Here is a 27,896-nt window from a genome sequence, read left to right on the forward strand (position 1 = left end):
TAAGAGTATTTTAATAATAAGCTGGGTAGAGCGATGTTGCCTATAGAGGGGGCAGAGTCCTGGTTGTAGGAATTAGTAAGTGGCTTAAGGACAAATTGATAAGAGGCAATACCAGATTTTCCATTAAAATGGAGTGGAGATTTGGTATGTTTGTAACTTTAGAAGAAGGGTGGTAAAGGTTTGGGCCCAAACAGCCTGCAGGGATAACTCCCAAAGTGGCAAACATTGTCCCTGGAAACCTGATTGCCCTTGAAGGGATGCCACCAAGAGATGGACTTCTAGCAGGCATTGTGTGCCTGTCACCCTTACTAGCGGGTCCACTGAGAGGTGCTGTTGTTGCACATGTTGTGGGAAACATGGAAGATGAAGGTCTGAATATCTAGAGAGATTAGATAGTATACAGTATTTCCCTCCCAAGTGCCAGCTATTTTCTGGTTGTCCCTCCAAAAGATTATAGCGGCATCATTGTGGGTCCAGACAGGGTTCAGGAAAAGAGCATGAAACAGGGCATAAGGGGGCAGGACACAACTTTCGGAAGAGTGATACAGGCCAAGGGCATAACATAAACTGGTTAAAATCAAACGGGTCCAAGATGGCGACAAGTCAAATTCAGCTAAGCCTTGATCCTCAATCTGCAAACTAAATGATACACCCAGAGGCACCATGACAGTTCCAAGACACTATCAAAAGACCAAGGAGTGGGTGGTTCCCCAATTGTTGGAATGATCCTCCAACTCATTAGCATATGACATCACCCAGCTCATAAAAAACCAACCACACCACATTCCATGGCCACGGCACTCGCCCTCTGTGATGGTCCACACTCTTGGAGTGGGCTTTTCTCTGAATCTGAACAAATCTACCTCTTACCTATCGCTATGTCTCTCACCAAATTTTTTTTGCAATGAGACATCAAGAACTTGAGCTTCATGGGTCCCAAAGCCAGGCAACATGGGTTTTGACCAGGCTCAAGTCCCAGCTGGACATAACTGAGTGGCTAAGCATAGCACAGAGTCCCTACCACGTGGGTTTGAGTCCTAACCTTAGATAAACAGTTTCAAACACAACCTTCAGAAATGGAAAGATGATGACCTGCCCAATCAAACAGTGTCATAGATGGAGAAAGGAGCTGAAGGATAGGAGGAAAAGGCAGTGGGAAAAAACATGCTGAGGAACCCCTTTCATAACTTGCCAGAAAAACTACAAAATGCCTGACCTGTGCCCACAATTTTCATTGGCCTGATCCTTGGCACAAAGGATGTTAAGGACAGAAGAACCCTCACCTGCTTGGGCAACAGCTACAAGGGCACAGAGGATAGTGGAGCCTTTGGGACACACTGGAGAGTAGCCCCTGCCAGAGTCCTTCAGTTACACACACTGCCACTTGCTTGCTCACAGGAAGTTTAAGGAAACGAGAAACAAGAGATTGTAAAGGAATTAAGGTTTTGTTAGCCATATGTCCTTCCAGCCACAGGGGCAAGGACCTCCTACCTTAACCAGAGATCTTCTGGAATTTGAAACTGAGCCACGTGAGCTTTCTACCAAGTTTGTTTTTGCTGTCCTGATTTCCAGCATGCTGGGCTTCTTGTCACGTCCACTATGCTGGGTTTTCTTCGTGTTCAGCTTCCACCACATGAGCTTTTGCCAAGTTGGGCTTCTGCTGTGCTTGGCCTCAATCTTGTGGGTGTCGAGCCAAGATTGTTTCAGCCAGGTTAAATCTAAGAAATGGCACCAGATATGTCGGGGGAGTGTGTAACTTCCTCAGTTCTGTCTCACCGCAGCAAAAATCTGAAGCAGTGGACCAGTGTTACAGCTCAGTTACAGCTCGATTTTATTTGGCAACCAAAGGAAAGTACACCCTCGAGGTGTGAGGCTGGGCCGACCCCAAAGGAGAAGCCTCAATCCATCTTGGTTTTCTCCTTTTATACGTTTGTCTCCTCCCCGCTTTGAGTCTGACCTTTGCAAATTGGGCTGGCCAAGAAGGGGGCATGTTTGTTTTACCTGAAGTTCTCACTCCGGCCCGTGGATTTTCTTTTGTTCCATTTTTATGGGCTTTTTCCTTTCTTTGTCTTTTAGCCACTGCCATTTTGGGCTCCTTTCTTGTAACTACCTAACCGTTTGATGAACACAGTCAAAGCTAAAAAGCAACACCTTTCCAAGCAGAATTGGGCAAGGTACTTGGTTTTGTGTTTGTTAGTAGTTTTGCTTGTTTTGTTTTCACATATCACCCAGAAACTCCTGGACCACTGAGGTTTTATGAAGAATTCTTACAGCATTTAATCCAAAGCAAAGCAATTTTAGCTGACTTACAGCAGTTTAAGTAGTGTTGAAGTAAAATTCCATTTTAAACAAACCAGCATAGAAAATAATGTATGGTACTTCACTTATCCAAAGGGCACCACAGTCATCTAGAGACATGACTGCAAGTTATTTCTTTCAACACTGGAATTGGTATGGCCACAAATTAACCAGATTTTCCACCTTCCATGTGGCTCATGGGCATTTTTGCCTTCTGCAGTAAACTTCCAGAATGAACTGGTTATCTACAAAGGCATCTAAACTCTGACTCTAGCCTCACTGTTATAATGCTTTAATTACCAAGACTTTAGAGGAATAATCCAGTGAGGTCAACTGCAAAACCTTCAGATCTACAAATTTCCCTTACTGCCCACTATAAGTTCCCCTGCAGGTGGCCTGCAGAGCAGCTGGGAGGGAGCAGTGAATTTTGTTGCCCATTTTCTTATGTTGTTTTTCAGTGAAATGCTTTTGAGTCTAAAAGATTGCTATTGGCCTGTGTCTTCCCTATTTCTGTTTCTAAAGGACTACCAACCACTCCGGCCTGGCTTTTCTGGGAATCTAACCTCCTGCACTTGGTCCCAGGCCTCCAGGGAATGTGGCCATGGTTCACTGGAGCAAGTGAAGGGAAGGAAAGAGGCCAGCAATTACAAACAGCTTGTGACTCATTTTCAGCAGCATAATTGGGCTCACAGAGTCCCTACAGGGCCTGTCCACTGAAATAGTCCAAAGTCCTGCAGAAACAAACGTTTATGGTTTATCTATTCAAAAGAATACTCAGCAGCCATTCAGACGAGGTGGTAAAGGCTTGTCCAACTCAGGGAAAGCTGTCCGTAAAGTGTTGTTAATTACAAACCTCTACTTGGAGGTTTGGAGATGAGTGTAGGTTCACACAAAACAAAAGTTCTGAAAGAAGACATACCTAAGTAGCAGCCATGCCTATTCCAGGTTGAGGTATAATGTCTTCCTTTGTTACTTCCTTCCTTTCCTTCTTTTCTTTCTTATTTGTTTTTGAATTTTCTCAATACTTTCCAATGAGCATTTATGCCTTTTGGCATTTCCAGAAACATTGATTGGGTTCTCTGTGTACTCCTGAGTACATGTTCAGACCCTAAAGCCTCTTCCTGCTCTGGCCTCACCTCACAGCCCTGTAGGGCCTCTGGGACTCACTTCTCTGGCTCTGCAGTAAAGGAGAACACTTTGAAAATCAGGCCTGGTATCTATTGTCCAAGTGATCCTGGGAAGTTTTATTACTCAATGGCCCTCATATTTCTTGTCTGTGAAATAAAAGATTTAGTAATGCCTATAGTCAAACACTGTGGTCATACAAGGGAATTGTATGTTATCCAATGAGGCCAAATGAGATAATAAATGGAAAAGTGTTTGTTGACTGTAACTCATGTGCAATTCTTAGCTCTTATAATTTCCTTACTGTCCACACAGGAATAGGAGAGGTCAAGAGGACCCAAGCCCAGGTGACAGGACTGCTCCTTCCAAGTGGCTTATGGGTGTGTGGTGGTGTAGTCATTCATTTTTAACAGAAATGCTGTTACTGAAATCAGATTTCCCTACTTGTCTCAGTAATGTCTTTCTAGTCATTGTTTTCACATTTTGATATTTAATCAAAATTTAGAAACTCCAGCTGTGAAATGTGAAGAAAGTGGTCTACAAGTATGAAATGTCCTGAGACGTAGCTGACATAGATCCTGGCTCTGGGGTTAGAGGAATAGAGCCCCAGGGCTGTAGCATGGTCAATAGCCAGATTCTCTAAAGACATCCCGAGTCTCTGGTGAGACTGATCTTATGCCTGGGGTTAGATTGAAACCACCATATTAATAAAAATTGTGATTCAGAATTGCCCCTTTGACAGTGAATTATTGACCCCATGAAGAATATTGGCACATATGAATGATCTTCACTCCAAAAGAAAAAATGTAAATGCATTTTGCTTGTTACTTAAATGTCTGTTCTCCGCTTTCTCACAATGCAGACATAGTTAAATTCTTTTATACTTAGAAGCTTTTTGACCCAAGTCTTAAAAACATACACAATGACAGATAAGAAGTATAGCATCTCATCCACTTTATTTTTTTAATTTTTCTTGGTGTACTGCTCAGCATGCGGAATCTTATTTTTCCCAACCAGAGATGGAACCCTTGCCCCCTGGAATCTTAACCACTGGACTACCAGGGAATTCCCACATCACATCTACTTTAGCACAGACACACATTAAAGCCCTGTGGGTATTATTTTTCAAAGAAAAGTTGCCAAAATTGTGTAATGAAAATTCAGAAATCTTTCCTCTGTAACACTCTTCCAAACATCAAGATTTTGCCTCATTTGCTTTATTGGTTTGTCTCTCTATATTCATATTTTTGCTGTTGAACCATTAGAAAGTTGTGAATTTTATTTTTTATGTGTATTTCTTCATTAACCTGAGTGTATGGAATTTGTTTTCCAAAAGGTAAAAACAATTTGGCGCATTCAGCCACACTGAGACGCCTCCTCCATGTAACTTGCCAAATAGCTGGTAGAAGTTCTCTCTGCAATTTGCTATTGGCTTCCAAGACTAGCTCTGCCCCTTCACATCCTGTGCCCTTTAAAAAGTCACCGAATCTTTCTCACACTTAGTTTCCTTATCTGTTGAAGGAGGCAGTTATATTTATGTCCTTGTATTGCAGTAAAGATTAAATAGCACAGAAAGCGCTTTGTAAATCGTAACTTTTCTGTGTATACCTGAAATACTATTCACAGTGCCGGAGAACTAGCACTGACTCAGGTTCTCCTAATTATGAATTAGCCCTAAATGACGTTTTAGGTATTTGCTGGTACCTGCAGGCACTCATGAAGCTATTAGGGAAGGCAGGGAGCTTCTCCAGGGAACTATGATCCAGAACCATCCTCCCTAAGGCGGTGATTCTCTAGAATTAGCATTGAAATCTCTGCAGGGCTGCCGAAACCCAGACTGCTGGGCATCCGCCCTTGTATTTTGATTCGGTAGCCTCGGGGTGGGCCTAGGAACCTGCATCTCTGGCCCATTCCCTAGTGATGCTGATTCTGCTGGTTCCAGGACCACACTGTGAGAACCCACTGTTCTCAAATACAGTCAGCTGGGTAGGCTTGTTGCACAGGGGCTTACATGTAGGAAAGGCTCAGGTCTGTAGAAAACTTTTATATGCTAAAGTGGTGCTTTGAAAACCCGAATGGGCATACAGGTCACCTAGGGGCTCTTGCTACTTGTGGACTGTGCTTATTAGGTTTAAGATGGGCTCCTGAGTCTGTTTCCAAAAGCACACAGGTGATGCTTGTTCTACTGGTCTGCTGACCATACTTTGACTAACAAGCTGAAAGGTGCAGCCCATGGGTATGCATCTGATTTCTGTTAAAGAAGAAGTAGCAGAGACTGGTCCCTTTCTAATTCCTAAGTATCCCAAGCTTCCTACTCTCAGCCAGTCGATTGCGCATGCTCTTCGCCTAGTGTGGCCCACGAGTTCAACCCTGCGGGAACCAAGGTATGTCCTAAGGTTTTGTGTTACTCACTTTATTGAATAATATATTAGAAAGAGCTTGCAGAAGTGCATACAAGAACAAAACTGAAAAAAAGTTTGTGGCTGTCGCCTGCCAAAAAGACTAAACTAGTTCATGAGAAAGGACTGAGCAGTCCTACTGACCTATCGTTTAAAATGCTTTGTGAATTAAATCATTCTCTCTTAACTTCAAGTTTTAAAGTGTCATCTCATATTTTGCATTTTGTGTGCGTGTGTGTGTGGGCAGACACGCTCAGAACTGTTCAGAGGCAGAACGATTAGAATTTGTCAATGATTTGAATAAATAGAAAAAATACGTAAGTTAAAAAAAACACTGGCAGATTTCAAGAATTAATAATGTTGATAAGATGCTGCTTTTATGCAGAGAAAGGGGGAATTAGCAACAGGGAGCAGGTTTGGGGGAAAGAAAAAAGGGGAGGAAAAATAATAAACTATAATGCGTACAGTTTGGGACTTGGTAAGTTTGGGGCCCCTTGGGTTTTTCTAGTAACTGGTTGGAAATGTAGGAACGTCTTTTGTGGAGCCCAAGGGAGAAGAAAATTTCAGAGAAGTGGGTACGGCAACCCCCATTGCCAAATGCGGCTGGTGTGATGCTGCATGTGAGTTGAACAGTGGGACGAAGTACAAGAGAACATGTAGTTTTGAAAAAGCAATTTTAACAGAATAGTTAAATTTCAGAGTCAAGCAGTGGAAGGTGAGTCTCATGTAAGTCACTCTTCTAGGTAGTCGGTGGAAAGTAGAAAGAGAAAGGAAATTTAATCTCAAACCAACATTATCCGAATCCGTTGGGGCGCTTGTAATACCACTGTTTTCTGGGCCCCACACCAGAGTTCCAGACTCTGCAGGTCAGATATGAAGCCCAAGAATGTGCAGTTCTAACATAGTCCCTGCACTGGGATTACATGGTTGGGGGCCACTTTTTGGAAATCATTGATTTAAATCAGGCTTTTGTAACCTTGGCAATATTGCCATTTTAGACGGATAATTCTTTGTTGTACGGAGCTGTCCCGGGCTTTATAGGATGTGTACCAACATATCTGGCCTCTACGCACTCGATACCAATAGCATCCCCAGGATAATATGACTAAACATGCTTGTGGGCATCACCAAGTGTCCCCTGAGGGTCAAAACTGCCCCCAAACGGGAACCCCAACTTTAGATGATTCAACAGATCTGAAAAGACTGAGAAAATCCAGAAATGATGAAGGGGCTTGGTCTGAAAAATGAAGACCCATGTGAAACAATCCAACAGAGTAGTAATCCATGCTCTTCAAAATTTAATGACCAGGTTATGATGAAGGCTCAGTGTTTGGCTTGTAAGTGAATTAACCCCAGATAACTTGGAACTAACTTGGGCTGTAATTCCAGGCTGCTTTCAGCTTTCCTCATCCTGGACTCCTGCAAAGCATTTGTAGTCAACTGTCCCTAATACATGAATGTCCCTTTGTTTTCTAAAATGTGAGCTTTCTGGATGGCTGCCTCACTTATGTTTAAATGTCCTCAATTACGACTTTCTTATTCTGAAGCCCCTGCTATTTATTAGACAAAGGGACATTTTGTACCAGGTTATCAAGTTTATATATTCTGTGCTCCAAAGTTGTTTAATGTGTTTTTGGGGCGGTCTTCTAGCAGCATATCGTTGTCTTGCTTTTTTAAAAATCCAATCTGACAGTCTCTTTAAATGGGGTGTTTAGGCCCATTAATACACATTATGATCGCCATTAAAGTTCCGTTTAAATCTATCAGCTTGCGCTTTGTTTTCTAGTTGTTTCATCTGTTTACTGTTCTTTCTTTTTTTCTACTACAGTATTTGAAAATTTAAATATTTTATAAGGTGAAACACATCTGACATAAATTACCCATTTTTGAAGTAAACAATTCAGTGGCATTTATTACACTCAAAGCATTGTGCAAACACGACCTCCAGTTGGTTTCGAAACATTTTAATCGCCCAAAATAAATCCCCTACTATTGAGCAGTTACTCTCCATTCACCCTCTGGCAACCACAAATTTACTTTGTTTCTGTGGATTTATCTATTCTGGATATTTCACATAAGTGGAATAATAGAATATGCAACCTTTGTGTCTGACTCCTTTAATTCAGCATAGTATTTTTGAGGTTCATCCACACTGCAGCATGTGGCATCACTTCATTCCATTTTGTGGCTGAATAATATTCTGTGAATTGATGCACCATAACTTGCTTATCTATCTATTAATGGACACATGGTTATTTCTACATTTTGCCGATTGTGAATAGTGCTGCTATGAAAATTTGTATTCAAGTATTTGTTTAAGTACCTGTTTTCAAAACTTTGGTCAGAGACCTAGGAGTGAAACTTCTGGGTCATAGGTTAACGGTTTAACTTTGTGGAAAACAGTTTGGCAGTTTCTCAAGGTGTTTGCACCATTTTATATTCCCACCAGCAATATTCAATTCCTCTACATCCTCACCAACACTTGTTACTTTCCATTTTCTTGAGTATCACCTACCTTGTGGGTATGAAGTGATGTCACATACTAGTTTTAATTTGTATTTCCCTAATGATGAATTGTGATATTGTGATTTATAATAAATATATATTTATTTATATTTATATATATTATATTATATATTAATATATTTATATTATATATTTATATATTATTTATTTTTATTTATTATAATATAAATATATTTATTTATATATATATTATATAATAAATATATATATATATTCAGTCTTTGTCCTGTTTATGGTGCAGAGCTTCTAAAACTCCTGAAATTTCCAAAGTGAGGTGAGCAATAAATGTTCTTTTGCTATGAGGTGGCTTCTGGACACCACCTAAGGATGGGTGTGATGGTCAGGAGAAGCAACCAAGTGATTAAAAAGTTGAAACTTTCAGTTCCACCTCCTGACCTCTGGGGAGGGGAGAGGGGCTGGGGGTTGAAACAATTACCACTTGCCAATGATTTCATCAGTTATTGGTGTTGAGGAATGCTCTGTAAAACCACAAAAGGTCAGGGTTTGGAAAGCGTTTTTGTTGGTGAACACCGCCCTGGTGCTGAGAGAATGACACCTGAAGGAAAGGGTGTGGAAGCTCCCCACCCCCTCCCCACACCTTCCCTCTGCATCCCGCTGTTCCTGAGTTACATCCCCTTTAAAACAAGCAGTAATCTAATAAATAAAATGAAGGAGTCTTTGGGGCCTAGAAAAGAGAACAACAGTCTCAAAGGCCCCTTGCTGAATCATCTAACTTCGGAGAAAACAAAGCATAACTTTAGTTCCATCCTGATGCTCCAGGCCAGCTGCATCTATCTGGGACTTATCACCCCCTGTCCGGAAACCTACCACCCCCTCCACCCGCCCAGAAGACTTATCACCCCCTGCCCAACTACAAGTGTCATCTCAACAAAAGAATACTCAAAATATCCCGCCTGATTGACGTTTCCCTTATCGCTTCCACAAACCTCCCTATAAGTATGAAGCCTCCCTGATCCCTTTCGGCGCTCAGCCTGGTCGTTAGGCCGACTGTCGCCCCTCCTTGCCTGAATAAAGGTAACCTGCTTCTGTTGAGGTCGTCTTTCCTTTTCTGCCTCGCTGGAACTATGCCTTACATAAAATGTTTCTCTAAATTCTGTGAGCCACTCTAGCAAATTAGTCAAACCCAAAGAAGGGTTGTAGAAGTCTCTCATCTGTAGCTGATCAGTCAGAAGCACAGATAGCAGCCTGGGCTTGCAACAGAGGTCAGAAGTGGGGACTTGGGTGGCAGTCTTGTGACACTGAAATTCTTAACCTATGGAACCTGTTACTGTCTCCAGGTAAATGATGTGGATATTTAATATCAGAATTGAGTTGAATTCTTGAAAACTCTGCTGGTGTCCAAAAATTGTTTGGTGTGTGGGAAACAACCCCCACCCCTGCCCACCCCACCAACTCACATATACACACATTGGAAATTGAATCTTGGAATACCAAAAGACTAATTACGATGAGTATTTTTTCATGTGCTTATTGACCAATTGTATAGACCTTTTTTTCTTTTTTGAGAAATGTCTATTCAAATTCTTTAACCATCTTTAAACTGGATTGTTTTGGTGAGTTGTGAAAATTCTTTACATATTCTGTTTACTGTTTATTCTTATGAGATATGCAGTTTGCAAATATTTTCTCCCATTTGATGGGTTGTATTTTCACTCTCTTAATTGTGTCCTTCGCACAAAATGTTTTAATTTTCATAAAATTCATTGTGCCCATTTTTTATTTTATTACTCAGGCTTTTGGTGTCATAGCTAAGAATTCATTGCCAAATCTGAAGGTCATGAGAATGTACCTGTATATTTTCTCCAAGTTTTATAGTATTAGCACTCACATTTAGGTCATCGACCAATTTTGAGTTAATGTTTTTATGTAATATGAGGTATGGATGCAAGGTCATTCTTTTGCACGTGGATATCCTCTTGTCCCAGCTCTACTTGTTGCTGTCCTTCCCTCAGTGAATGTTCTTAAAACCCTGGTCAAAAACAACTGACTGTATGTATGGGTTTATTTATGAACTCTTCATTTTCTTCCATTGGTCCATGTGTGTGTTTATGCCAGTACCACAGTTTCCATTACTGTAGTTTTGCAGTAAGTTTTAAAAATGGGAAGTGTGAATCCTCCAATTTTGTCCTTCTTATTCAAGATTATTTTGGCTATTTGGGGTTCCTTGAAATTCCATGTCAATTTGAACATTGGTTTTCCAATTTTTTCAAGAAACGGTCATTGGAATTTTGATAGGCATTGTTATGAATATGTTCATCACTTTTGGTAGTATTAAGATCTTGATAATATGTTTTTTAATCCACAAATACAGAATGTCTTTCTATTTATTAAAGTCTTCTTACATTGGTAGATAATTATTAGTCAATAGTTGCTCTAAGAAAGAAAGGGAAAATTTTATTCAAAGATTATAACCTGGGTGACAATCTTTCAGAAAGCTCTGAGAACTATTCTATCTGTTAAAGGTCAATGCACAATTATACAAATTTTTGAGACAAAGGGTTGTATGTCAAATGATGTATTGCTGACAGTTTACATTGTCCAGATCTACATGTGCAGAATGAGCAGTGGATCATGGGTTATCATGGCCCCTTAGCAGATTAAAAAGGAAGGTTATCGCCTAAGGATGTCTGGTTAATGCAAATACACAATATACCCTAAAGGGAAAGGAGGAGGCCCAAATAGGAGAAGAAAAATTTCATGTTTAAATTGCTCTTGCCTTGCCATAAAATATGAATTTTATTTCATCACATTATTAACAATGTGTTTTTAGTTTTCTGTGTACAATTCTTTCATCTCTTTGGCTAAATGTATTCTTATTTTATTCTTTTGGATGTTATGAATGAAATTGTTTTCTTAATTTCCTTTTTACATTGCTCATTGCTGATGCAAAGAAAAACTGAGTTGTTAATTTTGCAGCTTGCAACTTTGCTGAATTTGTTTACTAACTCTAGTAGCTTGTTTGTGGGTTTATTGTGATTTTCTATATGTAGGATCATGACATCTGCACTAGAGATAGTTTTGATCTCGTGTGGTCTTGGCCTGCAGTGACTTAAAGCAGGGCTTTGGTTCTTGGCCAGAGATTGATGTCAGGTCATGGGAGTGAGAGCACTGAATCCTAACCACTAGACTAGCTGGTCTAGTGACAAGACCCTAGTTTTTCAACTTTGCAGAAAAGAATTTCCACAAAGATGGAATATAGTGAAACAAGTATTTATTAAGAGAAAAAGAGTACATATAGTACATGTGGATAGACATGGGCAGACTCAGAGTCACAGAGTCGTGCATTCGTGGTAGTTTGAGTTACTTTTATGAGCTATTTACTTTTATTAGTTACTTTTATGAGCTTGGTTTCCCTTGGCCAATCATTTTGATTTGCTGATTCTAAGTCCATAGTTGGTATATCTCAGGATCCACCCATGTATGCACACATCTCTTAGCCAAGATAGATTCTACAAAAGAGGCCTGTGGGTAGATGGCATCACTTAGCATCACTCCTCCAAGGAGCCTTTTGACCTCCAAGGAGCCTTTGTGTGTGTGTGTGTGTGTGTGTGTGTGTGTGTGTGTGTGTAATTGGTGAGGTCTCCTGACTTTGAGACATATGTGTTACCTCTTACCTTCTATCTGGGCAGAGCCCAGCCTCCTTTCTCAATTGTCCTGCTATTCTCATCTTAGAGTATAGGTCCTCAAGGGCATATGAGTGCTGCGTGCTAAGTCAGTTAAGTTGTGTCCAACTCTGTGTGACCCTGTGGACTGTAGCCTGCCAGGTTCCTCTGTCCATGGGATTCTCCAGGCATGGACACTGGAGAAAACTGAAGTGGGTTGCCATGCCCTGCTTCAGGGTATCTTCCTGCCCCAGGGATTGAACCTGTGTCTCCTGCATTGACAGGCAAGTTCTTTACCTCTAGCCCCATCTGAGCAGCCGGGTCCACAGGGCACGAATCTCTAGTTGCTTTACCTTGTGAAGCCCGTCTCCCTCCTGTCTCAAATACCCACTGAGAGACCTCAAGAAATCTTTATTGGGAAGATGAAGGGCAAAGGTCTGTTTTCTGTAGCTTCTAAAGCAAAGCAAGGGGCTCTTAGACCCTCCCTAGTTGGGGTCACAGAGCTCTCAACCTGTCTCATTGAGGGGCCCCAGGGTGACTTCTATTGTTATTTCGGCAGGATCTGCTTTGAGGAGTGGCTGAAGTCCCTGCATCACCATTGTCTTATGGTGCCCTGGAGAAAACAAACATTAGAGAAGCAGGGGTCTTTTACTAAAGACCAGTAAAAGACTATTATAATCAGAGGCTCAAGCAAGGGTAGGAATCTGTTTATACAAGGTCAGCAAATCTTTGTTCATAGGCTTAAAATTTTAGTACCTATTTCTAAAATGGAAAGTCTGAACCTGTTGGTCTCAGGCCTCCTTGTTGGACTGAAAGGTCTTAGTTGCAGATTTGCAATAATATGGAAGACAACAAAGCACTAGGCAAAATATAGCATAAATCAGAATGGCTGAAATGAGGAAGGTTATGAGAAAATGGAAACCTCCCATCAGAAAGTTTTTAATACCTTATAAGATCCAGAAGAACAAGTTAGAAAACCAGTTCTCAATTTTCCAGCCTGTATCGAGGATTGCTGGCTAATTGTTGAAGCCAGGTGGCTTGCTGTTGAATTTTTCTCAATGTCCATCTCTACCTGGGTAGAGGTATTCATGTAAACGCAACAGGAAGTGTTGGCAACTGCACATACTGCTCCTCCTTCTGCCAACAGATAATCCCACATCAGATGGTTGTCAAGCACAGCCTTGGCCAGTGAATCTAGAGACTTCTGTAAGTTAATAAGAGAGTTAGCAGTACTATTAGCTATGGCAGCAAGAGTATGAGACAAGTTTCGAAGGACATGTTGGTGCGCAGCTAGTCCCCATTATGGTAACAAGGTTTACCCGAAGAAACAGGTGTCTCTGTCTGGAATGGCACCAGGTAAATCTCAAATTAATCCAGTAAAGAGTTTTGATGAACTTGCCCAGTGCTTAGATTCATTTAAGGAGTGAATTGAGAAAGGAGTAATCAAGGTTCCCGGCATACACTGTGTAGGTGTGGAGTTATTGCATAGGCAACTAGTGGCCCATGGTTTCTTACCCACCTGGCATATGAAAACATATCCTGGTGGGATACAATATAGACGAGCGGGCTTAAGGTTTCAAGGCCCAGCCACTCTATTGTTATGAAAAGTGTTCTTCAACCTGATTATTGTTGAGTTGCTAAGTCATGTCTGACTCTCCTGTGACCCCATGGACTGTAGCCCCCAGGCTCCTCTGTCCATGGGATTTCCCAGGCAAGAATACCAGAGTGGGTTGCCATTTCCTTCTCCAGGTGATCTTCCTGACCCAGTGATCAAACCCAAAGCTCCTGCATGGCAGGCAGATTCTTTACCACTGAGCAGTCTTGGAAGCCCTTTCATCTTGAAACCTGTTCCTTAAATGTTGATCCTTCTTCCTTTGGGTAGCGAGTTAGACTCTGAGCACACATAGGTAACTGGAATTCTGATTTAGGAGGGGACAGTATAAAGTGTTGGAGAAGGCAATGGTACCCCACTCCAGTACTCTTGCCTGGAAAATCCCATGGACGGAGGAGCCTGGTGGGCTGCAGTCCATGGGGTCACTGAGTCGGACATGACTGAGCGACTTGACTTTCACTTTTCACTTTGATGCATTGGAGAAGGAAATGGCAACCCACTCCAGTGATCTTGCCTGGAGAATCCCAGGGGCGGGGCAGCCTGGTGGGCTGCCGTCTATGGGGTCGCACAGAGTCGGACACGACTGAAGCGACTTAGCAGCAGCAGCAGCAGTATAAAGTGCTGGGGTGTGTTAATGCCAATTTTCGTCCTTCCAGTTTGACTTCATTTTCTCTTTCTATTGCCAAGGGTAGACTTAGGCAAGAGACATTAGAAGTTTCTTCAGTAGGAAAATGAACAATTCTGACCCTGTATATTAATGTTCTGAGCCTTTGGATCTCTGGTAGAAGAGCAATTTCCGTCAGGAACTTGGTTAAAATTCCTTACAGGATGGGCAAAGGGGTTGTTCTGGTGCATGATGGACTTAGTTTGGAGTGAACAAATCCAGCCTTCTGTCAACTGAGTGGAGGAAACGAAACTTTGTGCAGTGCAAACCAGAGAGTTGTATGTCGATCCTGTGGATAAGGGAAATAGTCACAGGAAAGCTAAGGCAATTAGTAGCTTTATGGCAGCACCAGTCAGGATCATATTTAAATCACCCAGCATGGGCAGAAAAGTTCAGTGAATTCTGAGAGCAAGGGTGAGAGCAAAAAAAAGACAATAATTATCATTTACCGGAACATATCAATGGCTCTGTACACGGAATGGAGTACCAAGAGGCAAAAGGAAGATTGTAGCTATGGATACTTAGGCCTTGGGCCTTTTTGAGTAGTAGCTTCAGGTCTCATAGTGGCTCACTCTTCCACCTGAGATTTTCATGCTGTGCTGGGTCCTCTGGATCCTGTGGAGTCTTGGAGGAAGGAGTGGATTCACAAGGGTGGGCTGGAATGTGGGTCTTCAGGTTCCTGTAACATATCAGTAGAGACAGGTTTAATCCTGGACAGATGAACCCAGCTGGTGAACCCCTGGAGTTTGACTACCATAGAGGTGCTCAGCAGGACTTGGAGAAGGACCCTTCCATTTTGGGAGTAGTTGGTCACCAGGGGACTCATTTTTCAAGGTCTTTTAAAGTATCCACTCTTAAAAAAAAATAAAAGTATCCACTCTTCAGAGTTTACAACAGAGCCACGGGAACTGTTATCTGGAGAGGGCTGTTGCCATATTCTTATTTTTTTATTTTAGTTATTATTTATTTTTGGCTGTATTGGATCTTCACTGCTGCATGGGCTTTTCCCTAGTTGCAGTGCACAGGCTTCTCATTACAGTGACTTCTCTTGTTGCAGAGCAGGGGCTCTAAGGTGCGAGGGCTTCAGCAGTTGCAGCTCCCAGGCTCTAGAGCACAGGGGTGTGTGGGCCTAGTTGCTCCATGGCCTGTGGGATCTTCCGAGATCAGGGACTGAACCAGTGTCTCCTGCATTGGCAGGCAGATTTTTTTTTTTTTTACCACTGAGTCACAAGGGAAGTCCTGTTGCCATATTCTTGTTTAGGCTTTTGGATCTAGCCTAGGTTTATGACACCTAGAATACACTGCTTCCCTAGTGGCTCGGATGGTAAAGAGTCTGCCTGCAAGGCAGACCTGGGTTCCATCCCTGGGTTGGGAAGTCCCCTGGAAAAGGAAATGACTACCCACTCCAGTATTCTTGCCTAAAGAATTCCATGGACAGAGGAGCCTGGCAGGCTACAGTTCATGGAGTCACAAAGAGTTGGACATGACTGAGCGACTAACGCTAGGTTTATGGTATATCTAAGATGAGCTTGGTTTTCTGGATCACCTAGCATGTTCAGAGTAAGGAATGGTCTTCCATATGTCATTTAGAAAGGGCTTAACTTAGTCATTGTTTTAGGAACTTCCCTGACCCTTAAGAGGGCTATTGGCAGCAGGCGATACCATGACTCTAGCATTTCCTAACAGAGTTTGTACAAGGTTTTCTTTAGAGTGTGATTAGCCTGGTCCACTTTTCCTGAGGACTGAGGTTTCCATGATGAATGGAGGTGGTAGCAGCTGCAAAAACTGTTGAGTTACCTTCACTACAAACAAAGGTGCATTATTACTCTGAAGGTGACGGGGCAACCCAAATCTAGGAATAATTTCCTTTAGGAGCACCTTAGACACTTCAGTTGCTTCTGTTTTCTAGTGGGGAAGGCCTCCATTCAGCAAAGGTATCTATAAAGACTAGTCAGTATTTGAAGCCCTGAAAAGAGGGCATCTGAGTGAAATCTGTTTGTCTTCTCCTGGGTAAGTCCCATGTCGCTGGACTTGGTTAACAAGAGGGGGAGGCTTGACGTTGCCTCGTGGATTATGGGTGGTGTGAAGGGCACAGGCTTGAGTAACTGTCTCCAGGAGCCCTTTGATAAATTTCCATTGGTCAGAAGTGTGAGCAATTTCTGATCTATGTGCCACCAACCATCTGTTCCCTTAATTCCCTCTCTGTCTTGTGCCCAGTGCTCTTTGGAAGTCAAGTACCATGTATAATGTTAAAAGGGATAAGGGATGGGATTAAAGCCACTTTGTTTATGGGCATCAAAGCTGCTTTCTTTGCTTCTCAATTTGCCCTGTTGTTTCCTTGGGAAATTTGAGAAGTTTCCTTTTGGTGCCTGCAGCAGTGAATGACTGCTACCTGTTTTGGTTTTTGAACCACTTCTATGAGATATAAAATCTCAACCCCATATTTTATAGGAGAGTTTCTTACATTTCAGTCTCCTTCTTGCTAGATAGCTGCGTGGGCATGTAAGAAGGGGAAAGGATATTTTTAGTCTGTGTATATATTTATAATATTTCCTTCCCTTAAATCCTAAGGCTCAGGTTAGAGCTATCAGTTCAGTCTTTTGGGCTGTTTGTTAGGTGGCAAAGGTTTTGCTGCTATGACTCTATGAGTGCTCACCATAGCATATCCTGTCCTCCTGACTCCATCTTTAATGAAACTACTGTCATCAGTAAACCATTCTTCCTCAGGGATTTCTGTGACCTGGTCTGTTAGGTCAGACCTATAGGCACAGTTAGAACTGGACATGGAACAACAGACTGTTTCCAAATCAGGAAAGGAGTATGTCAAGTATGCCAAGGTGTCAAGGTATTGTCACCCTGCTTATTTAACTCATATGCAGAGTACATCATGAGAAACGCTGGGCTGGATGAAGCACAAGCTGGAATCAAGATTGCCAGGAGAAATATCAATAACCTCAGATATGCAAATGACACCACCCTTATGGCAGAAAGTGAAGATGAACTAACGAGCCTCTTGATGAAAGTGAAAGAGGAGAGTGAAAAAGTTGGCTTAAAACTCAACATTCAAAAAACTATCAGGGCATCCGGTCCCATCATTTCATGGCAAAAAGATGGGGAAACAATGGAAACAGTGACAGATTGTATTTTGGGGGGCTCCAAAATCACTGCAGATGGTGACTGCAGCCATGAAATTAAAAGACGCTTGCTCCTTGGAAGAAAAGCTATGACCAAACTAGACAGCATATTAAAAAGCAGAAACATTACTTTGCCAACAGAGGTCCATCTAGTCAAGGCTATGGTTTTTCCAGTAGTCATGTATGGATGTGAGAGTTGGACTATAAAGAAAGCTGAGCGCCAAAGAATTGATGCTTTTGAACTGTGGTGCTGGAGAAGACACTTGAGAGTCCCTTGGACTGCAAGGAGAGCCAACCAGTCCATCCTAAAGGAAATCAGTCCTGGATGTTCATTGGAAGGACTGATGCTGAAGCTGAAACTCCAATACTTTGGCCACCTGACGGGAAGAACTTACTCATTGGAAAAGACCCTGATGCTGGGAAAAATTGAAGGCAGGAGGAGAAGGGGACAACAGAGGATGAGATGGTTGGATGGCATCACCGACTCAATGGACATGAGTTTGAGTAAACTCCAGGAGTTGGTGATGGACAGGGAAGCTTGGTTTGCTGCAGTCCATGGGGTCAGAAAGAGTCGGACACGATTGAGTGACTGAACTGAATGGGCACAGACCTGGTCAAGGGTTTTGAGGCAAGAATGTGTTAGCTCTTGGCTTTTGGTGGGCATTAATGTAGAGTAGTTAAGAGTGTGGCAAGTATTTTTTTTTTAAGAGTGTGGCAATTAATGTATAATTTTATTTATTTATTTTTGGCTGTTCTGGGTCTTCGTTGCTGTAGAGGCTTTTTTATAGCTGTGGAGAATGGAGGTGATCTTGGTTGAAGTGTGCAGGCTTCTCTGCAATGCCTACTCTTGTTGCAGAGCACATCCTCTAGGTGTTTGGGTTCAGTAGTTGTGGTTCCCGGGCTCTAGAGCACGAGCTAGTTGGAGCATGCAGGCTTAGCTGCTAAATGGCATGTGGCATCTTCCCAGACCAGGGATCAAATCTGTGTATCCTGCATTGGCAGGTGGATTCTTTACCACTGAGCCACCAGGGAAGCCCAGTGTGTGGCAAGTTTTGAGGGTTAGTTCTGGAGAGTCAAGGAGCAAAGCCGCTTAATATTGCAGCCTCCAGTTAGCCAATGGTGGCCTTTTATCTCTAGCATCCCTTGTACTTGATGAGTACATATGCTTGATGAGGGGTCTGGCCTTCCAGGGGCTGTCCAAAGGTATGTTTGTTAGTTTCTTCCACTAAGAAAGTGGTGGCAGCTACTGTCCAGAGGCAGCCAGGCCAACCTCAGGCCATGGAGTCTAGTTGCTTGGAAAAGTAACCTATAGGTGAGGAATTTCCCCTAACTTCTGTATGTGGACTTTCAAGTCTGTCCCCTGCTTTTCAGCCACATATAAGATGAATGGCTTTTTCGAGGTGGGAAGACCGTGAGCAGGGGCTCTAGTGAGAGCCTGCTCATTATCGTTAAAAATCTCCCTGTTATCCATTCCAAAGTACAGTTCTTCATCTGGGGCTTTAGTGGCTTCATATAGGGGCTTAACCATTAGCCCGATCTCTGGAATCCAAATTCTACAAAGTCCTGCCATGCTCAAAAATGTATGGAGATGTTTTTTTGTCTTCAGAGTGCTTAGGCCTAACATAGCTTGTTTTCTGTCTGGGATACCTGTTTACTTCCAGGGTTTATAATATAATCCCAAATATTTAACCCGCTGTTTTGAGATTTGTGCTTTTGTCCAAGAGACTCTGTAACCCCAGGTCCCCAGGAAATTAAGGACTTAAATGGTATTTTGATCCATGGAGGGACTATATATTAATATATCAGCTACACGCTATAGAATAGCACCTTGTTTTAGGTGTGTTTCCCTTAGTTCCCTTCCCAGGGCCTGGGTGAACAAGTGTGGGCTGTCTGGAAACCTCTAGGCAATATTGTCCAGGTATATTGTTGCATTTGGCCCAAGTCAGGGTTAGTCCAGTCAAAAGCAAACAGATATTGTGATGAGAAACGAACTGGGATGCAAAAGAAGGCATCCTTGAGATTGAGTACAGTAAATGATTTAGCATCCTCAGAGATCTGGGTTAATATGTTGTAAGGATTGGCCATGAGGGGATGTGCAGTGACCACTGCGTCATTTACCGCTTTAAGGTCTTGTACCACCCTATGTTCCCTCTTTGGCTTAACAACTAGCAGAATAGGAATATTGCAGAGAGTCTGGCAGGGCAACAAGAGGCCATGCCTTAAGAATTTATCCATGAGAAGTTGTAAACCCTTCTTCGCTTCCAACTTTATAGGATATTGTCTCCTGCTAGGTAAGGCAGTTTCTGGCCTAAGGCTAATTCTTACAGGACGGGCATTTATGGCCTTTCCAGGGATTCTTCTGTCCTGTACTGAGGGTCAACTGCTTGTAGAATGTGGTGGGAATAACACCTTGCTCTTCTGGCTGGTCTGTCTTAGAGTCAAGATAAGGAGCTACTCAGGGCCTCCTAATCATAGTGTGGCCCTGAGGGAGCTCAGAAGGTCTTGACCTCGTAATGGGGTGGGACATTCAAGTACAACTGAAAAGCCATGTGAAATCAACTACTGCTCTTACTGGCAAGTGAGAGACCCAGTAAGATTGTGGGTGAGAGGCTTTCCATCAACACCAGTCACAGTACAGTTTTTGGAGGAAAGAAGTCAATGTGAGAAATTAAGACAGTAAATGATTCCTGTATCAATTAAAAAATAGACTTTCTTACCTGCCCCTGCAAGAACTAGCCAGGGCTCCTCCATGTAGAGAGACATCTCATTGTGGGGAGCCGCCAGAATCCCTGGGCTGTCTCAGTCATCCAGCATGGCCATCTCGAGAGCAGGAGCCCCCCCTTTCCCTTCAGGACTGAGGGCAGCCCCTCTTCCAATGACCTGTTTGTTGGCAGGCTGGGCACGGCCTGGGGAACTCTTTCTGGCAGTCTTGGGCCCGGTGGCCAGTTGACTTACATTTGTAGCATTCCCCCTCATTGGTCTTACCTCTAGCCGGATGGTTGGACTTTCTTGCCCTCTCAGATTGTCCCTGAGCTTGATCTCGATTATTAAATACCTCAAAGGCCACATGTAGAAGTTGGGGCATGGGCATTTGAGGGCCAGGTTGTAACTTTGGGAGTTTCTGCCCCATATCAGGGGCACACTGGTTAATAAAGTGTTGTCCCAGAAAGGACTGACCTTCAGAAGTGGAGGGATCTATGTTGATATACATTTCCTAAATGGCTCCACTATCTGCACATGAAAGGGGGCTGGGTTTTCTTTTTCCTCTTGGGTCACTCCTTTAAACTTTTCATAGTGAACTGACTTTTTGATAACACTTTCTCATCCCTTCTAATACACATTGGCTCATGTGCTTCCTGGCTTCTGTTCCCTCCCAGGAATTATGATTCCAAGGGGGATCCTGGCTTAGGACTGAATCTCCACCCATAGTATAATGTCTGAGTTGGTCTCCAACAAGCTGGTCAGTGTGCCCCTGGGCTGCTGTCTGGATTCTGTTCTTCCTCAGGGGTATAGTAAGTAGATAAAATGACTTGAACATCCTTCCATGATAAATCAAAAACTGGAGTGAGGGCGTGAAACCCTTCAACAAACTTACTACGGTCTTCAGAAAATTGGCTCAGTTCCTGTCTGCATTGGGCTAAGTCGGTTCAAGAGAAGGGCGCATGTACCCTGATGGTTCCTTCACCATTTGCCACTGCCTTGAGAGAGCATAAAATTAGGATCCCGAGTGATAGGAACTCCAATGAGAGTTACCCCAGAGGGACTAGTCTCTGTTTCTTGGGATAACAGAGGTTATGGAGGAACATTAGGAAGGTGGAGTCCGAGACTAATCAGAGGGATCAGGAGAAGTAGGTGCCTCTGGGGCAGTAAGGGTTCTGTCAGAAGGAGGAGGAGCTGGGTCTTCCCTCTGAGAGACAGGAGAGCTTAGAAGAGGATCATATAAAATGTCAGGAGAGTCTTCTGATCTTCCAGGTTTTAAATTACAAGAGTTTATCAGGCAGGATTTTGGTAAAGGACCACAAAAGCCTGCATATAGGGACTCTCACTCCACTTTCCCCTCCTGCAACAATAAAGATCCAATTGCAGAGTGGTATTATACATTAGAGACCCGTTTTTTTAGGCCATTTTTCTCCATCCTCCAACTTACACAAAGGCCAAGCACTGCTACAATAGATTTTAAGTTTTTCCTTTTTTAGCCCTTCAGTTAAAAAATTCCAATACTTTTTCCCTCCTCCAACCAGGCTTATTAAACATAACAAAATTCTGTACACAAGGTGACCTAAACCTGCTGCTTCAAAACATACTTTCTTTAACTAGTATTTGATAAGTATTGATAGTATTCAATCCACAGAATGTCAAAAAGCAGCTTACTCTAAAATTAATAGAAAAGTGCCCAGTGCATATTACATGAATGGTCTAATTACTGGAACTCTAATAGTCGTAGAAGTTAATTAACATAAGTATGACTGAGTCCCTGTGACAGGATGCTGGAGAACCAATATGAGTCATCAAGAGGCCATTCTGTGCCCTGCCAGTGTGATGCCATTGTGTTTCTAATGTTCCCATTATCTAATTCTAGACATACCACAGGAATATCAGTGGGGTCTGAGGTTAGCTTAGCTGCTTGCCGGGCTAAAACAGATATCAGCCCAGCATGCTCATTTGACAGGGTTCCGATGCAGCCCAGATTGAGCCATTGTGAATCTGTGCATAGGACTCCAGCAATGGATGGATTCTTCACTGTGTCCTCCAAGTGCTGCTCTAAGATAGCCTCCATCCCACTGTGCACTGCCTCTTTCCTCGTCACTGGCGTCAGGTCAGAAATTCTGATTCTCAAGTACACACTGGTATAAGTATATGCAGAGGTGTCTGTTCTGGCTCAGAGGGGGCTCCTCCCCTGCTGAGTAACCCACACCTCAGAACAAGAGAGCACTCCGAGAATGGAATCCCGTGTCTCAGAGACATTTGCCCGGAGGCTATGACCTGGATATCAGGACCCTTCGAATCTGATGGGGTTTCAAGCATCCTCTACTCTCCCGGTGATTCCTGACCAGACATCTCTGGCTCTCCTTTTGACATTGTGCAAGGTGCCTCCCCCAGCAGAGCCAGAGGAGGACTTTTGAACTAGTGCAGACCAGTTGTCAGGACTTACCTTAGGACGTATCCCTTGTCTATAGAGCTTATGTCCTATGATAAATCTTCCCATGTGGGGTGTGGGCTTCCCACACTAGTGGTAAAGAACCTGCCTGCCAATGCAGAAGATATAAAAGACATGGGTTCGATCCCTGGGTCAGGAAGATCCCCTGGAGAAGAGCATGGTGACCCACTCCAGTATTCTTGCCTGGAGAATTCCATGGACAGAGGAGCCTGGCAGACTTTGGTCCATGGAGTCTATAGAATTGGACACAACTGAGTGACTTAGCACCTACTCATGCATGCCCACTGGGGTGTATTCCTCGTGACTGAACATCCACAGAGTTTGTAATTTAGGCTTCTGGGTAGTGGTCAGCCTGATAAACCATAGCAGTGTGTAGGCTGCCAAGGCCTGGGGTGAAGGGAGTCCAGTGGATGCAAAGAGGAACCCTTGGAGAAATTGGAGCTGGGCACAATGGAAGATGGGCTTCCCTGGTGGCTTAGATGGTAAAGAGTCTGCCTGCAATGTGGGCGACCTGGGTTCGATCCCTGGGTTGAGAAGATCTCCTGGAGGAGAGCATGGCAACCCACTGCAGTATTCTTGCCTGGACAATCCCCATGGACAGAGGAGCCTGGTGGGCTATAGTCCATGGGGTTACAAAGAGTCAGACATGATTGAGTGACTAAGTGCAACACTCAGCAGTGTGGAAGATGGCACAGGGTCTGAGGCTTGAGGGCTGAGAGAGAAATTGTCATAGTAAATTTCTGAGGATTGAGTGAAATGAGAGACCAGACAGCAGAAGAACCACAAATCCTTTGCCCTGTCTGCCTGGCAGCTAAGACAGAATGGAATCTGTTTGAGACAGACAATACTGGGTTTGGCAGTGGTAGGGCTGCAGTTTAGGAATAACATCCTAAACTCCTTCCCTAAAAGAGCTAGGAGATAAAATGTGGAAAGAGACCTGCTTGTATGAGTCAAATGGGAAAGAATAGTGGAGGGTTCCACATGGGACAGTGAAAGAATGGAGTGAGACCGCTTGGGTTCAGAAATCACGTTTCCACCACGTCCCAGAGGACGGCGTTAGCTGTCACCATTATTTGAATCTGCAAGGCCTGGGGATTCCCTTGCCAGCCACAATGTTGTTGGGGGGACCCGTAATGCTGTGAGCAGATAGATTACATCTAGCATTATCTTGAAAAGAAAGCAAAGGGGAGAGCAAGAGAAGGAGAGCAAGAAGTAAGTTAGCGGCCTCAAGCCACAGCCAGGTGAAGCCTGCAGTTTACCGTGATTTCCTGAATTCCTAGTTTTCGGCACCAGTTTTACTTCTTCCTTTCCAATACATTTTATTTCTTCTTGTTGCCTAATTGCATTAACTAGACCATCCAGTAAAATGTTGAATGAGTGATTGTCTTATTTTGAACCAGTTTTCCCTTCCTTGCATAAATCCTTGCCTTTCTGGCACAAATCCCGTCATGTCATAGAATATATGGAATGGGTTTTTGGATTCAGTTTGCTAGTATTTTGTTGAAGATATTTGTACTTGTACTCATAAAGGATACTGATCTATACAGTTGACACTTGAACAATGTAGGGATTAATGGCACTCACCCCCTGGGGAGGTTGAAAATCTGAGCATCACTTCATAGTTGACCCTCCCACTATAAAGTCGTTCTGTATCCATGGATTTAACCAAACTGAGGGCATGTAGTACTGTGGTATTTATTGGAAAAAAAAATCCACCTATAAGTAGACCCCAATAGTTCAAACCCAAGTTGTTTGGGTCAACTGTATTTTCTTTTCTTGTTATGTCTTTATCTGGTTTTGTATCAGTAATGCTGGCCTCATAGAATGAGTTAGGAACTGTCCTTCATCCTCTATTTCTTGATAGAATTTGAAAAGAATTGATGTTAATTCTTTAAATTTTGGTAGAATTTACTAGTGAAGACATTTAGGTGGTCCTGGAGTTTTCTTTGTTGGGTGGTTTTGATTATTGCTTCACTCTCTTTACTTGTAATAAGTCTATTGAGATTTTGTTTTCTTGAGGGTAGTTGTTTTTTTATCCAATTTGTAGGAATTTGTTCTTTTCATTTAGAATATCTAACTCCTTAACTGTTAACTAACTGGCATACAATTGTTCTTAACATTCTCTTATAATCATTTTTATTTTTGTCAGGTTAGTAGTAACAACCCCAGTTTCATTCCTGATTTTAGTTATTTAAGACTTTTTTTTGGTTGTTAGTGTAGCTAATGGTTTCTAATTTTTGTTGATCCTTTCAAAGAACCAATTTTTACTTTTGTTGATTCTCTGGGTTTTCTCTGTTTCATTATTTTCATTCATATATATTTTCTTCCTCCTGCTATTTTTAAGTTTAATTTGCATCTTTTTTGGGTGGCTCAGCGGTAAAGAACCTGCTTGCCAATCCAGGAGATGTGGGTTCAATCCCTAGGTAAGGAGGATCCCCTGGAGAAAGAAATGGCAACCCACTCTGGTATTCTTGTCTGGGAAATCCCATGGGCAGAGAAGCCTGGCAGGCTACAGTCCATGGGGTCGCAAAAGAGTTGGACATGACTTAGCGACTAAACAACAACAATATTGATTTGAGATCTTTTCACTATTTACTGTGTTTACTGCAGGCCCTGAGCACTGCCTTTGTTGCATCCCTTGTTCATGAAAGACATAATATTGTTAAGATGGTGGTAATCTCTGAACTATTCTATATATGGATATTCTAGATGGATATCCATTTTATATATGGATATTCTATATATGGAAAATGTATCCTCCTTCATATAGAGTTTACGAATACTTAGTTTTGTTGTTGTTGGTTAGTATTAATGCTTAAATATTCAGTTTACTTCATTGCTTTGTTGAAGCTCTTTGGGCATTTTCTTTCAGTTGTGAAAAGTTTTTGATTATTAGCTCATTCCCTTTACTTGCAATGTTTGTTCAAGTGTCACTTTCTTCTTGATGCCGATTCAGTAGTTTTTGTCTCAGACTCTTATGTCATCTAGGTTATCTTAGTTCATTGACATAAGGTTCATAGTATTCCTTTAAAATCCTTTGTATTTCTATAAGGTCAGTGATGATGTCCCCTCTTTTATTCCTGATTTTGTTCATTTAAGTCTTTTTTCTCTTTTTCACTCTATCTAAATGTGCATAAATTTTAATTCATCTCTTCAAAGAACCAACTTTTAGTTTCATCAATTTCCTATACTGTTTTTATTTCATTTTTTTCTGCTCTAATTTTTATTTTCCTTCCTCCTGCTTGCTGTGATTTAATTTGTTCTTCCTAGTTTTATAAGGTTTGTTTTTAATATAGGCATTTATGAATATAAATTTCCCTCTAAACAAGGGTTTAGTTTATCTCATAAATTTGGTAATATTTTCATTTTTATTGATCTCAAAATATTTTTTAATTTCCTTGTGATTTCTTCTTTTAGCCATTGTTTAGAAGCATATTGCTTAGTTTCCACATCATATTTTCCTTTGTTACTGATTTCTGATTTCATCCACTGTGGTGGAAGGACCTATTTTGTATAATTTCAAGCCTTTTAAATTTAAGATCATGTCTTATGGCCTAATTTATGTCTGTCAACATCTCTATGCATTTGAAATAAACATATATTCTTGTGTCCAGTGGAGTGTTCTATAGATATTTGGTCCGGTTGGTTTGGGCTTCCCAGGTGGTACTAGTGGTGAAGAACCCACCTGCCAATGAAGGACAGTAAGAGACATGGATTTGATTCCTGGTTTGGGAAGATCCCCGACGGAATGTATGGCAACCCACTCCAGTATTCTTGTCTGGAGAATTCCATGGACAGATGAACCGGGAGGGCTACAGTCCATAGTGTTGCATAGAAGTCAGACACAACTGAAGTGACTTAGCATGTATGCATGCATGCTGGTTGGTTTATAGAACTTTTTAACTCTTCTAATATCCTTGTTGATCTCAAGTCTAGTTGTTTATCCTTACTTAAGCTTTATCTTTCTTTTCCTCAAATTGGAAAATCTCAACTGACCAATCTTCAAGTTGACTGATTCTTTATTCTACCAGCTCAATTCTGCTGTTGAGTACTTTGATCATTTTTTTCATTTTAGTGATTGTGCTATGATATACATAATCTGTTTTTAAAATAATATTTCTCTACTTAATTGATATTCTCTATTTGTTGAGGCCCAAAAGTTTCTTGAAGGAAAGACTGCGTTGAAACTAAGTGAATATTTGTGAATGTATATCTCGCTACCATGGTCCTTTATACTTTCCAACAATAAATGTTAACAGAGATGAAGGCCCTAGCTACTATGTACCCCCATCCAGGGTATTATCAGTAAGGGCTTGTAATCCAAATTTGATTCCAGCACCAGGAACATAGGCATCACCTGGGAGCTGGTTAGAAATGCAAAATCTCAAGTCCCACTCCAGATTCCCAAATCAAGCTGAATTTTAAAAAGGTTGGGCTTCCCTGGTAGCTCAGCTGGTAAAGAATCTGCCTGCAATGAGAGAGACCTGGGTTTGATCCCTGGAGAAGGGAAAGGTTGTCCACTCCAGTATTCTGGCCTGGAGAATTCCATGGACTGTATAGTCCATGGGGTTGCAAAGAGTCAAACATGACTGAGTGACTTTCACTTTCACCTCCCACACACATGTACATTAAGAGTTTGAAAAGCAGTGGGCCAAAGGTCCTGGAACCCACCACATTTTCAGAGCCTCCAAGGTATACCAGTATTTAGAATAGCAACTTTGCATTTATTTGTATGACTCTGATAAATGTCCATCTTCCTCTCTAGATTGAAACTCCACAAAGGGGGTTGTACCTCAGAGCCAGGCACATAGTAAGTGCTGTAAAATCTGTCAAATAAATCAATGAACTAGACTCTGAGACCTTATACTCATTTGCTTCTTCCAACCTCAAATACTTTAGGAAGAGGTTTAACTTCTAACATATTTGGAAAACTTCAGTTTTCTCAGATCTCCTAGAAATGATTAGGAAGGATCTCTGAGATGAGGAAAAAATTCTGAAATAAGGAAGCTGCAGTTTTTCATTACCTTTTGCTTAAAGTATATATTTATACAAAATTTGAGCTTCCTAGCCACTAAGGGTTCTCTGAGTACTGGAAAGGAAGAAGCCATTAACATATTCTCTATAATAATTCTGTAGGACTAATTTTTGATCTTTAGATTTGTTTCTCTATCAGGAAAGTTTGTTGGAATAGGAGTAAAATGTTACAAATTAACCAAATCAACACTTTTTAAAAAAAGGCTCATAATTCATATATATATATATATATATTTACATATTTATCTTCCTTTATATAAAAAGATTTAAGACAAATGTTTAGAAGTAAGAGAGACATGAGAGAACATAACTAAAGCAATTTG

At 42.0% G+C, this 27,896-nt stretch overlaps 1 pseudogene; it reads right to left on the reverse strand.

Annotated features, from left to right (window-relative positions):
- Positions 1-21,889: 21,889 nt before the first annotated feature.
- LOC133071887 (ragulator complex protein LAMTOR5-like) lies at positions 21,890-22,158 on the reverse strand (annotated as a pseudogene).
- Positions 22,159-27,896: the final 5,738 nt, after the last annotated feature.

The sequence above is a fragment of the Dama dama genome, chromosome 17, assembly GCF_033118175.1.
Source record: "Dama dama isolate Ldn47 chromosome 17, ASM3311817v1, whole genome shotgun sequence".
Taxonomy (NCBI): domain Eukaryota; kingdom Metazoa; phylum Chordata; class Mammalia; order Artiodactyla; family Cervidae; genus Dama; species Dama dama.